This window comes from Erpetoichthys calabaricus, chromosome 3 (assembly GCF_900747795.2).
Source record: "Erpetoichthys calabaricus chromosome 3, fErpCal1.3, whole genome shotgun sequence".
Classification (NCBI taxonomy): Eukaryota; Metazoa; Chordata; class Cladistia; order Polypteriformes; family Polypteridae; genus Erpetoichthys; species Erpetoichthys calabaricus.
In genome coordinates this window covers 256,550,061-256,562,829 of record NC_041396.2, presented here as the reverse complement: position 1 = coordinate 256,562,829, position 12,769 = coordinate 256,550,061, and positions in this window count along the sequence as shown.

Genomic DNA, 12,769 nt, shown 5'->3' with positions numbered 1-12,769 from the left:
AAAACTAATTTTGGTATAAGCAAACCTGTTTATTTCTTATTAATAACTTGGAACATGAACTATAAAATGATATTGGAATAAGTTTCATTGACAACTTAAAAAGGTTATAGATAAGTAACTTGGTGAGGTGCATTTTTAAAAACGTTTATAAAACAATTGTTAAAATATTATGCCTTACTGACATGTTCATTTAACATAATATAATTAATTTAACAGAGAAGGAAAAAGTTTCATTCATCTCTCTATTATTATAAAAAAATCCTGGGAAGAGACAAGACTTTTTAGCCTGGGATGAGACGTGACTTTGTGCCTAGAGATTTAACCATGCCCGAGGGCCAGAAATAAAAGACAAAGAATAGATGACAAAGTAGAATGTCGTAAAGAATTCAAAAATGTTGGCGCGATACACATACAGAGCAGGTTAGAGATAATGAAAATACTAAAATTCAAAAGTCTCAAAAAAATGATAGTAAAGATTGCATTAGCGCAAATAAACGGAAATTATTACTCGGTGAAATAACAGAACAGCAAAAAGAGATTGAATATATTGTTCAGATTTAAGCTTTAATTCGGAGACTTGTAGATCATCTAATTCATGTTGCCATCAGGGAAAAGTAGTGTTTCTTTCAAGCAGCAGAAACATGAAGTGGCTGGCTCATAATGCAGGCTGGGGGGTTGGCGAGCAAAGCAAGCAGGGGGCGAAGCCCCCTAGTTTTATATAAAAATATCATGGTGTTTCAGGATATATTAATTTAACACATTACATATAATTAAATTATTTATGGTGAAAATAATTTTATTATGTGCTACCGATGTACATATTTTTTTTATTTTAATCTGATATTTTTTTCAGTGTTCGTGACCTGCAGTATCAGAACAAATGTTCAAAACCCCGGAGATGTGACGTTGTACTCATCAGTTTGTTACATTCATTGCAATACACAAATGATCTAAATAAAAAAATTTAACCCGATAAAAAGTTTTTCTACTTTAAGTCCATCCATCCATCCATTTTCCAACCCGCTGAATCCGAACACAGGGTCACGGGGGTCTGCTGGAGCCAATCCCAGCCAACACAGGGCACAAGGCAGGGAACCAATCCCGGGCAGGGTGCCAACCCACCGCAGGACACACACAAACACACCCACACACCAAGCACACACTAGGGCCAATTTAGAATCACCAATCCACCTAACCTGCATGTCTTTGGACTGTGGGAGGAAACCGGAGCGCCCGGAGGAAACCCACGCAGACACGGGGAGAACATGCAAACTCCACGCAGGGTGGACCCGGGAAGCGAACCCGGGTCTCCTAACTGCGAGGCAGCAGCGCTACCACTGCGCCACCGTGCCGCCCTACTTTAAGTCCATCCATCCATCCATCCATCCATTTTCCAACCCGCTGAATCCGAACACAGGGTCACGGGGGTCTGCTGGAGCCAATCCCAGCCAACACAGGGCACAAGGCAGGGAACCAATCCTGGGCAGGGTGCCAACCCACCGCAGGACACACACAAACACACCCACACACCAAGCACACACTAGGGCCAATTTAGAATCGCCAATCCACCTAACCTGCATGTCTGTGGACTGTGGGAGGAAACCGGAGCGCCCGGAGGAAACCCACGCAGACACGGGGAGAACATGCAAACTCCACGCAGGGAGGACCTGGGAAGCGAACCCGGGTCCCCAGGTATCCCAACTGCGAGGCAGCAGCGCTACCCACTGCGCCACCGTGCCGCCCTACTTTAAGTCCTGTACCTTATTTATAATTTGTGAGTTTATGCGTGTGCCTGGAGTGGGTGTATTCAGTAGAGGTAGTGAGGTGGGAACACGGTTGCCAGATTTCCAAAATCACAGATTGGGACATCCACCATCTCGAGTGACCAAAAAAGATGTTAAAGAACTACGGAAGACAACAAAATAGATTGTTTTGATTAAATTTTAATTATACATATATAAAACTGTATAATCAAAATCACATACTGTATATAGTAGAAAGCATATTGTAACGAACGGTGAGATGGAAAGACCAAGGCACACGCTGAATGGAAATTAAGGCCAATAATGGGTGCGTTTATTCCACAACAAATGTACAGCAGTCTTCTGAACAGAAATTTTAGTGATTGGCAATAATGGAAATAATGAGGTTATTAGAAATAAACTAGATGCATTAGGATTAAAAGTCAAGACGAAGGTAAAGAATTTAGAGGTAACTATTAACTGTGACCTGAATTTTAAATCACATATTAATCAGAATTTTTTCACTTAAGAAATATAGCAAAAGTTAGACCTCTCATTACATTGTAAGATACTGAAAAATTAGTTCACGCTTTTGTTTTCAGTCAACTAGATTACTGTAACGCACTCCTCTCAGTACTACCCAAAAAAGACATCAATCGATTCCAACTAGTGCAGAATTCAGCTGCTAGAATTGTAACTCGGATACGAAAATCCGAGCACATCACCCTGGTTTTGATGTCACTACATTGGTTACCTGTGTCATTTAGAATGGACTTTAAAATACTGCTTATGGTTTACAAAGCCTTAAATAATCTTGCTCCATCTTATATTTCGGAATGTCTTACACCTTACAATCCAAATCGTAACCTTAGATCTTCAAATGAGTGTCTGCTTAGAATTCCAAGAGCTAAACTTAAAAGAAGAGCTGAGATGGCCTTCTGCTGTTATGCACCTAAAATCTGGAATAGCTCGCCAATAGGAATTCGCTAGGCTAATACAGTGGAGCACTTTAAAACACTGCTGAAAACACATTACTTTAACATGGCTTTCTCATAACTTCATCTTAGTTTAATCCTGATGCTCTGTATATTCAATTAATTATCATTATTTTTCATGGTGGAATAATATCTGTGCCACCTCCACCTAATCAAAGCACCATGATGTCCCTTCATTGATGGATTAAAGGCCAGAAGTCCACGTGATCATCATCATCAAATTCTTCCATGAGAACCCTGAATACAATGAGGACTGATTGAGGTCATTTATGTTAGGTAGAATGCCTAGAGGGGGCTGGGTGGTCTCGTGGCCTCCGACCCCTGCAGATTTTATTTTTTTCTCCAGCCGTCTGGAGTTTTTTTTGTTTTTTCTGTCCTCCCTGGCCATCGGACCTGACTTTTATTCTATGTTAATTAGTGCTCCCTAATTTTAATTATTTATTGTCTTTTTTCTCTTTCTTCATCGTGTAAAGCATTTTGAGCTACATTGTTTGTATGAACATGTGCTATATAAATAAATGTTGTTGTTGTTCTAGGAGAATCAAACTCGCAAACGTCCTGTAAAAAATAACAGTCACTTCACTAGGCAGCAATTCGGCAATTCCACTCGCACAGTCGTCGTTTAGCTCCTTGTGTCATGTACCTTTTTCCAGTTTCAGGTTATCATCTGCAAAGCTGTTTATATAATGCCATGGAAATGTACACCTGTTTTTTCAAGCCTTCTTGGACTTGAAAGGTATAAGGAGAAAGTTCCAGGGGTTCCTGGTGTGCAGAGCTCAGCACGCCTGTGAATACCCTGCTGTTAATCACCTGTCCAGAACCCACCCATCTCTAGAGTGACAATGCTGGCTATTCCAATATACAAAACAGTCACAGAATAATCACAGTAGTACGTTTTGAAAGATCATTCTCAGCAAACGTATGACGACACAAGCACATGACGTACATGAACGAAACACACATGATTCAAACACTCGGATTTAGCAGACAGCTACAAATTCTATTTGTTAAAGGTGGTATTGCCAGGCTGTCTACAAAAAATTAGCAAGCCTCCTCAAATAGGTATTAAATATAAAAAAAAATTAATTAAGATTTTTTTTCTACATACAATTTGTGTTCAATCGCGATTTTTAGAAGCAATGCAAGACTCAGGATTTGTCTGTTGAACTCGGGACCGTTCCACTCAAATTGGGACATTTGGCAACCCTGGGTGGGAGTTTTAATCTGTCTTGATTATACTGTATGACTCGAGCAGATGTAGTCGACACTTTTTTTGTCCAAATAATTTTTAACAGTTCATTCTTATGCTTAGGAATATTAGTTAGGTGAGCACATCATACATGCCCAAATAAGCGTGCATATAACGTATTTATCTTCAGAGAATTGTTCACATTTTTCATGACTTTCACTCTACAAACTGTTACTTTTTATAGCAATAAGAATGGCTCATTGAATACCAAGAAAAATCGGTGCTTTAGCAAGTCCAAAGTCTGACATTTACACATTAAAAGAAGGGACTGAAACCAATTGTGAACCGTATTCGTGTATTCATTTTGCCTGGATTAACTTTGGGAAAATTCACACAAACCAGTGTGTTTCTTTGTGCCAGTCCCAAGCCCAGATAAATGGGGAGGGTTATGTCAGGAAGGGCATCTGGTGTAAAATTATGCCAAATCAATACGGACAACAATACAAATTTCCATACCGGATTGGTTGAACCCTGGGTTAACAACGACCACCACCAGTACTGTTAGCCAACAGGGTGCTGGCGGAAATTGGGCTGCTGTTGGCTGAAGAAGAAGGAGAAGAAGAGGGGGGAGACGTGTCCAGAGGCAGGAGGAGAGGAGGAAAGTAAAGAGAGTGGAACCGAGGGTAAGAACTTTAAATGTTGGCAGTATGACTTGTAAGGGGAGAGAGTTATCAGATATGATGGAGAGAAGGAAGGTTGATATATTGTGCGTGCAAGAGACTAAATGGAAGGGGAGTAAGGCCAGGTGGATCGGAGGTGGATTCAAATTGTTCTATCATGGTGTGGATGGGAGGAAAAATGGGGTAGGAATTATTCTGAAGGAACAATATGTCAAGAGTGTTTTGGAGGTGAAAAGAGTGTCAGACAGAGTAATGATTATGAAGCTGGAAATTGGAGGTGTGATGATGCATGTTGTTAGTGCATATGCACTGCAAGTTGGGTGTGAAAGAAGATTTTTGGAGTGTATTGGATGAAGTGAGGAACAGAGGGACAGAAAGTGGTGATTGGAGCAGATTTCAATGGGAATGTTGGTGAAGGGAACAGTGGAGACGAGGAGGTGATGGGTAGGTATGGTGTCAAGGAGAGGAATGAAGAAGGTCAGAGGATAGTGGATTTTGCCAAAAGGATGGGATGGATGTGGTGAATACGTATTTTAAGAAGAGGGAGGAACATAGGGTGACGTACAAGAGTGGAGGAAGATGCACGCAGGTGGATTACATCCTATGCAAAAGAGTTGATCTGAAGGAGATTGAAGACTGCAAAGTGGTGGCAGGGGAAAGTGTATTTAAGCAGCATAGGATGGTGGTCTGTAGGATGACGTTGAAGATCAAGAAGAGGAAGAGAGTGAGGGCAGAGCCAAGGATCAAATTGTGGAAGCTGAAAAAGGAAGACTGCAAGGTTGAGTTTAGGGAGGGGGTGAGACAGGCACTGGGTCACAGTGAAGAGTTACCAGACAGCTGGGAAACTACAGCAGACGTAGTAAGGGTGACAGCAAGAAGGGTGCTTGGCGTGACATCTGGACAGAGGAAGGAAGAAAAGGAAACCTGGTGATGGAATGGGGAAGTACAGGAGAGTATACAGAGGAAGAGGATGGCAAAGAAGAAGTGGGATAAGTCAGAGAGATGCAGAAAGCAGACAAGAGTACAAGGAGATAAGGCACAAGATGAAGAGATGGGTGGTGAAGGCTAAAGAAAAGGCATATGTTGAGTTGTATGAGAGGTTGGAAACTAAGGAGAGAGAAAAATTCTTGTACCGATTGGCTAGACAGAGGGACAGTGCTGGGAAAGATGTGCACCAGGTTAGGGTGATAAAGGTGCAACGGATTAGCAAGGAGGAAGTAAGGACAACTATGACGAGGATGAAGAATGAAAAGACTGTTGGTCCAGATGACATACCTGTGGAAGTATGAAGGTGTTTAGGAGAGATGGCAGTGGAGTTTTTAACCAGATTGTTTAATGGAATCTTGGAAAGTGAGAGGATGCCTGAGGAGTGGAGAAGAAGTGTACTGGTACCAATTTTTAAGAGTAAGGGGGATGTGCAGAGTTGTAGTAATTACAGGGGGGATAAAATTGATGAGCCGCGGCATGAAGTTATGGGAAAGAGTAGTGGAAGTTTGGTTAAGAAGGGAGGTGATGATTAGTGAGCAGCAGTGTGGTTTCATGCCAAGAAAGTGCACCACAGATGCAATGTTTGCTCTGAGAGTGTTGATGGAGAAGTACAGAGAAGGCCAGAAGGAGTTGCATTGCGTCTTTGTGGTAGAAAGCATATGACAGGGTGCCTCAAGAGGAATTGTGATATTGTATGAGGAAGTTGGGAGTGGCAGAGAAGTATGTAAGAGTTGTACAGGATATGTACGAGGGAAGTGTGGGCATGTCAGACGGTTCGTAGTCTTTCTCGTTTTACTCTGGGCAGGGGGGCTAGGGGTGCGTTGCCTCATTTTTTATTTCTGTTAGTGGAGGGGGGCTTTGTGTGTCGTGGGTCTGAATTCTCCTTTTTGTGTACATCCCGTTTCGTGTGCTATGTCCGTAGTCTGTTCTGTTTCGTGTGCAATGGGCTTTGTGTGGCGGTCGCGTCTGACTCCTTTTTTTTTGTGTGCTAGGGGCGCGTTGCCTCATTTTTTATTTGTGTTAGTGGAGGGGGGCTTTGTGTGTCGTGGGTCTGAAGCCTCTTTTTTGTGTGCGTACTGTTTCATGTGCTATGTGGCGCTTGCGTCTGACTCCTTTGTTTTTGGTGTGCTAGGGGCGCGTTGCCTCATTTCTTATTTCTGTTAGTGGAGGGGGGCTTTGTGTGTCGTGGGTCTGAAGCCTCTTTTTTGTGTGTGTCCCGTTTCGTGTGCTATGGGGTTCGTGTGGCGCTGTGTTGTAGCTTGCGTCTGACTCATTTGTTTTTGGTGCGCTAGGAGCGTGTTGCCTCATTTCTAATTTCTGTTAGTGGAGGGGGGCTTTGTGTGTCGTGGGTCTGAAGCCTCTTTTTTGTGTGCGTCCCGTTTCGTGTGCTATGGGCTTCGTGTGGCGCTGTGTGCCAAGGGTTTGTGTGGCACCTGCGTCTGACTTCTTTTTTTTGTGTGCTATGGGCCCGGCGCCTCATTTCTTATTTTCCGTTGCTTGGAGGGGGGCTTTGTGTGGCGCCTGCGCACTACTTCTTTTGCGTTCACGGCCCATGTCCCTGCGTCCATATCCGGTTTACCATTCTCGTTTAGTGATATGGATAGTAATATGGATGAGGAAGATTTTTGGATTGACACTGCCACTAAACACAGTTTCTGCTTCCTTTAGTGTGGGTGGGAACTTTTCAGAAGACTATTAACATAACTTCCTGTCAGGACAGTGCCAGCTCCACCCCTTCTACTTCCTCCTGTAATATAATACGCTCTAACGGGAAACATTGTTCATTTGGAACCTGATTTCAGATCAGAACAGACTGACTCCATTTTTAAGAAGTCATTTAAAGGCTAGACCTCCAGTGGGCCCACCAACTGCAGGAGGAGCCATAAGGGTTTGGTGCATTGTAGTGTCTTCGTGGACTGATCCCCAGATGGCAAAAATGAGTTTAGGGACATGGAATGTGACCTCTCTTCCAAGGGAAGGAACCCAAGCTTGCGTTGAAGGCGGAGAGGTAACATCTAGATATAGTTGGACTCACCTCAACACACAGCATGGGATCTAGAACCAAATTCTCAGAGAGAGGCTGGACTTTCTGCCTTCAAGCTGAAGAAGGAGTCCTACAGGACCTTTTTGTCCTGTGGGACTCCAGAGGCAGCTAATAGGTACCGGCAGACCAAGTGGAATGCGGCTTCGGTGGTTGCTGAGGCAAAAACTCGGGCGTGGGAGGAGTTTGGGGAGGCCATGGAGGACGACTTCCGGACAGCTTTGAGGAGATTCTGTTCCACACTCCGGCGTCTCAGGAGGGGGAAGCAGTGCAGTGTCAACACTGTATATAGTGGGGATGGTGCACTGCTGACCTTGACTCGAGACATTATGGGTCGGTGGGGGAAGTACTTCGAAGACCTCCTTAATCCCACTAACATGCCTTCCAATGAGGAAGCAGAGCCTGGGGACTCGGAGGTGGGCTCTCCCATCTCTCGGAATGAGGTCACCGAGGTGGTCAAAAAACTCCTTGGTGGCAGGGCTCCGGGGGTGGATGAGATATGGCCGGAGTTCCTCAAGGCTCTGGATGTTGTAGGACTGTCTTGGTTGATACACTTCTGCAACATCGCATGGACATCAGGGACTGTGCCTCTGGATTGGCAGACCGGAGTGGTGGTCTCCCTCTTTAAGAAAGGGGACCGGAGGGTGTGTTCCAACTACAGAGGGATCACACTCCTCAGCCTCCCTGGAAAAGTCCTGGAGAGGAGGGTCCATCAGATGGTCGAACCTCGGATTCAGGAGGAACAGTGTGGTTTTCGTCCTAGTTGCGGAACAGTGGACCAGCTCTACACCCTTGGTAGGGTCCTGGAGGGTGCATGGGAGTTTGCCCAACCCATCTACATGTGTTTTGTGGACTTGGAAAAGGCATTTGACTGTGTCCCTCGGGGAATCCTGTGGGGGGGTGCTCGGGGAGTATGGGGTACTGGACCCTCTGATAAGGGCTGTTCGGTCCCTGTACCACCGGTGTCAGAGCTTGGTCCACATTGCCGGCAGTAAGTCAAACCTGTTTCCGGTGAGAGCTGGACTCTGCCAGGGCTGCCCTTTGTCACCGATTCTGTTCATAACTTTTATGGACAGAATTTCTAGGCACAGCCAGGGCATTGAGGGGGTCCGGTTTGATGGGCTCAGGATTGGGTCACTGCTTTTTGCAGATGATGTTGTCCTGTTTGCTTCATCAGGCCATGATCTTCAGCTCTCCATGGATCACTTTGCAGCCGAGTGTGAAGTGGCTGGGATGGAAATCAGCACCTCCAAATCCAAGACCATGGTTCTCAGCCAGAAAAGGGTGAAGTGCCCTCTCAGGGTTGGGAATGAGATCCTGCCCCAAGTGGAGTTCAAGTATCTCGGGGTCTTGTTCATGAGCGAGGGAAGAATGGAGCGTGAGATCGACATGCAGATCGGTGCGGCGTCCGCAGTGATGCAGGCTCTGCATCGGTCTGTCGTGGTGTAAAAGGAGCTGAGCAGTAAGGCAAAGCTCTCAATTTACCGGTCAATCTACATTCCTACCCTCACCTATGGTCATGAGCTGTGGGTAGTGACCGAAAGAACAAGATCGCGAATATAAGCAGCTGAAATGAGTTTCCTCTGCAGGGTGTCTGGGCTTTCCCTTAAAGATAGGGTGAGAAGCTCAGTCATCCGGGAGGAGCTCAGAGTAGAGACACTGCTCCTCCGCATTGAGAGGAGTCAGATGAGGTGGCTCAGGCATCTGATCAGGATGCCTCCCGTATGCCTCCCTGGTGAGGTGTTCCGGGCATGTCTAACCGGAAGGAGGCCCCAGGGATGACCGAGGACACGCTGGAGGGACTATGTCTCTCGGCTGGCCTGGGAACACCTTGGGATTCCCCCGAAAGAGCTAGTAGAAGTGGCCGGGGAGAGGGAAGTCTGGGCATCTCTGCTCAAGCTGCTGCCCCCGCGACCCGATCTCAGATAAGGTCGGAAGGATTGATGGATGGATAGATGGGTTCATGGATATGCCACAAACCTTTTACAACAATAATGCACATTAAATGCCAAGTATGTATTTTTTCTTTTTTTATCATGACAGTATATGAGTAATGTAATGTACTATCAATTTAGTTGTTGATTTTGTTATGCAAGGGAGTACAGATCTACAGATTTTCTGGGCAAAAATGAAGAGATGAAAAAGCACGACTGCCCTTAACAAACCACAACAAGTAGCTACAGAAAAAAAAGCAACAAAAACACAGGGTCCATGAAGAATGCATATTCAATGTTTTATAAAAGACAAACACATTGACAATAATCCAGCTAGCCACTGTAAGGGCACTGCTACATTTGTATTGTTTAAAGATGGCACAAAAGTTCCATACTGCTAAAACAACAGAAATAATAACTTGACTTAAAACAAAATTATCCTCTACCCACCTTCTTCCCAGTCAACATTCTATAGTAATCACTTTTGGACATTATTAAGTTTCTCCAATAACATGTGCTTTGCCCATTGGCCAATATCTGGAGACCAAAGCACAGCTAGTTTTATGAATCATATCTTTTAACAAGCCATCAATCAGCTGACATGACAGTAAGATCAAGAAACACTGTGAATGAGAGCGGATGTGAACTGTTGTTGAGTCAATGTCCTGAGATCTTAAGCTCAATTCTTCTCAGCTCTGATGGGCTTTATAAGACATTCATTTTTCAAGAGGAAACTTCAGAGTGTTCTTCAGAAGTAGGCTACAATTAGGATGAGCTACATTCTCCCTTTCGAAACTAATGCATAGCCGAACTCAGACAACAAGATCTGTATTGAACATATACCCTAAACGAAGACAGAAACGAAGCCTTACCCAAAAAGTGAATTCGACATGTTCAACATGTGCAGTGCATAGATTAGCTATATGCTATAGCACAAATTACAGTTTACTAGGTATTCATTTTCATCAAATGTCTCATTTAACATTGGCTTTTCCAAAAGTGAAGCTGATAATTGACTACACCAAGAGTGAAGCTACAAAAGCTCTTACTTTCTTTATACCAGACCAAGGAAGGAATCACAAAAAAGGCCAATGAATAATTATGTAGCTGCCTAAATATATTTTTGAAATATTTAGGTTATTACATTATTAGAGGGTATACTAACGTCTTTCTAAAGTTCAATTTAATTTCTTTAATGATCATTTGTGACATTGCAGAAAAATGCAAACATTGCTCAGATTCAGATATGGGAACAATTTACTATGGCGGGAATAGTGTGCACAGCTTGAAAGGGCAAAGTGAGTGTTTTAAGGGAAAAAAGGTATATTTTCCGAATATATTAGTTGCCATCAGCATTAAGTACCACAAATATTCATGTTTAAGCCCTGAGAGTAAAAATATCTGCATTATGTATGATATTCAGCATGACTCAGCATTATTCAGATCCTCTTCATTGTGGATTCCACAAAGGCCATTCCAAAGAGACAGTTGTACATTTATTCACAAATACTGTATACTGTCTTGGGTCTGCTCAAGTAGCTTTTATTATTTTAGCTTATTTAAAAAATTAGGATCATGTTTGGAAACGTCTACGGGGAAGCTGTGGGGAATTTTACATTTTATCATAGAATATGGCTGCAAAATTGCATGACTGCATGTTTTTTATAATTAATAATAATTCTTTGCATTTATATAGCGCTTTTCTCACTACTCAAAGTGCTCAGCAATTGCAGGTTAAGGGCCTTGCTCAAGGGCCCAACAGAGCAGAGTCCCTATTGGCATTGACGGGATTCGAACTGGCAACCATCCGATTGTCAGTGCAAATCCCTAGCCTCAGAGCCACCACTCCGCCTACATTGACCATTGTCATGTGTTATTCATAGGCTGCTGAAACTGATTCACTATATTTGTAGCTTCCAGTTAATTTAAAATCTTCCTGCAAGAATCATTACCTAGAACTAGAGAATATAACTCCTGCACCTACTGTAAGTTATTGCACTGGCTACCAGTTAAATTTAGGACCTAATTCAAAATCCTATATACATGCATATACTGGAGCATACTATATATCATGATCTTAAGAGCAGGTCGTTTTAATGGTTCCAATGATAAATGAAACTATGACAGAAAGTATGTACCTCATCATTTTATCATTTGAATCCATTTAATTTAATGCATCAGTTGGCATTAAAATTATAGTTTTGTAAGTTCCTTCAACATATCTGCTGTATAAAACTTTTGTGTCCTTTTGCAAGGAAAGTAAGTACAAATTTAATGCATAGCGTATGCTGTTGGCGTATTTTGCACATGTATTAAAATATTACTGCTGTGGGTTGGCGCCCTGCCCGGGATTAGTTCCCTGCCTTGCGCTCTGTGTTGGCTGGGATTGGCTCCAGCAGACCCCCGTGATTCAGCGGGTTGGAAAATGGATGGATGGATTAAAATATTAAAGCATGAAAGAAATAAAGTACCTGTGCAGGTGAGCCATATGGAGTTTCTGCCTTTCCTTTTTCTTCTTAGGTTGCACTCTGCCCATATTCTGTGATGGATTTAACCTGCAAATAACATTTTACATTAGTGCTGTGATCAGCACTCAACAAGAGCAAAAGAGTAGCATTTGTTTGTTAGAAAAAATATTTTTTAGAGCAGTGTTATTTAACCTTTCTGGTGTCATAACCCACTTTTTTCCTTCTAGGTATCTTCATGATCCACCAAAAGGGGGAGGTTCCCCTTGGTGAATCAGATGCAATTATCAGCGTGGCAACCCGGCATGACCACTGCATGACCCACTGCTCATCGTGACCTACTACACCCACTACTATTAAACAATGGCAAGTTGCAACCCACCAACATCAGCCCCTGATCTGAAAGTGGGTTGCAACCCAGTAAATGAGAAACACTGCTTTAGAAAACACTAAGACTATGTGTGCAACTTGAAATGAACAAAGAATGTGCGAGAAGGTGAACAACCCAAGGCTCTGAGAGAAACTAAACACCTCAAGCTCTCTACAATACAAGTATTAAGTTTGAGTGGGACATAAAGCATTGAACCAAGTCTCCTGTTATGTATTAACATATGCTTTTGTGTTTTTTATCCCATTTTTTATTTCCCTGGTATTATTTTTCATACTTTTATATTATTTCTGTTGGTTTTGTTCATTATTGGGTAATCATGTACTGTCTATTTAAATTTATATATGT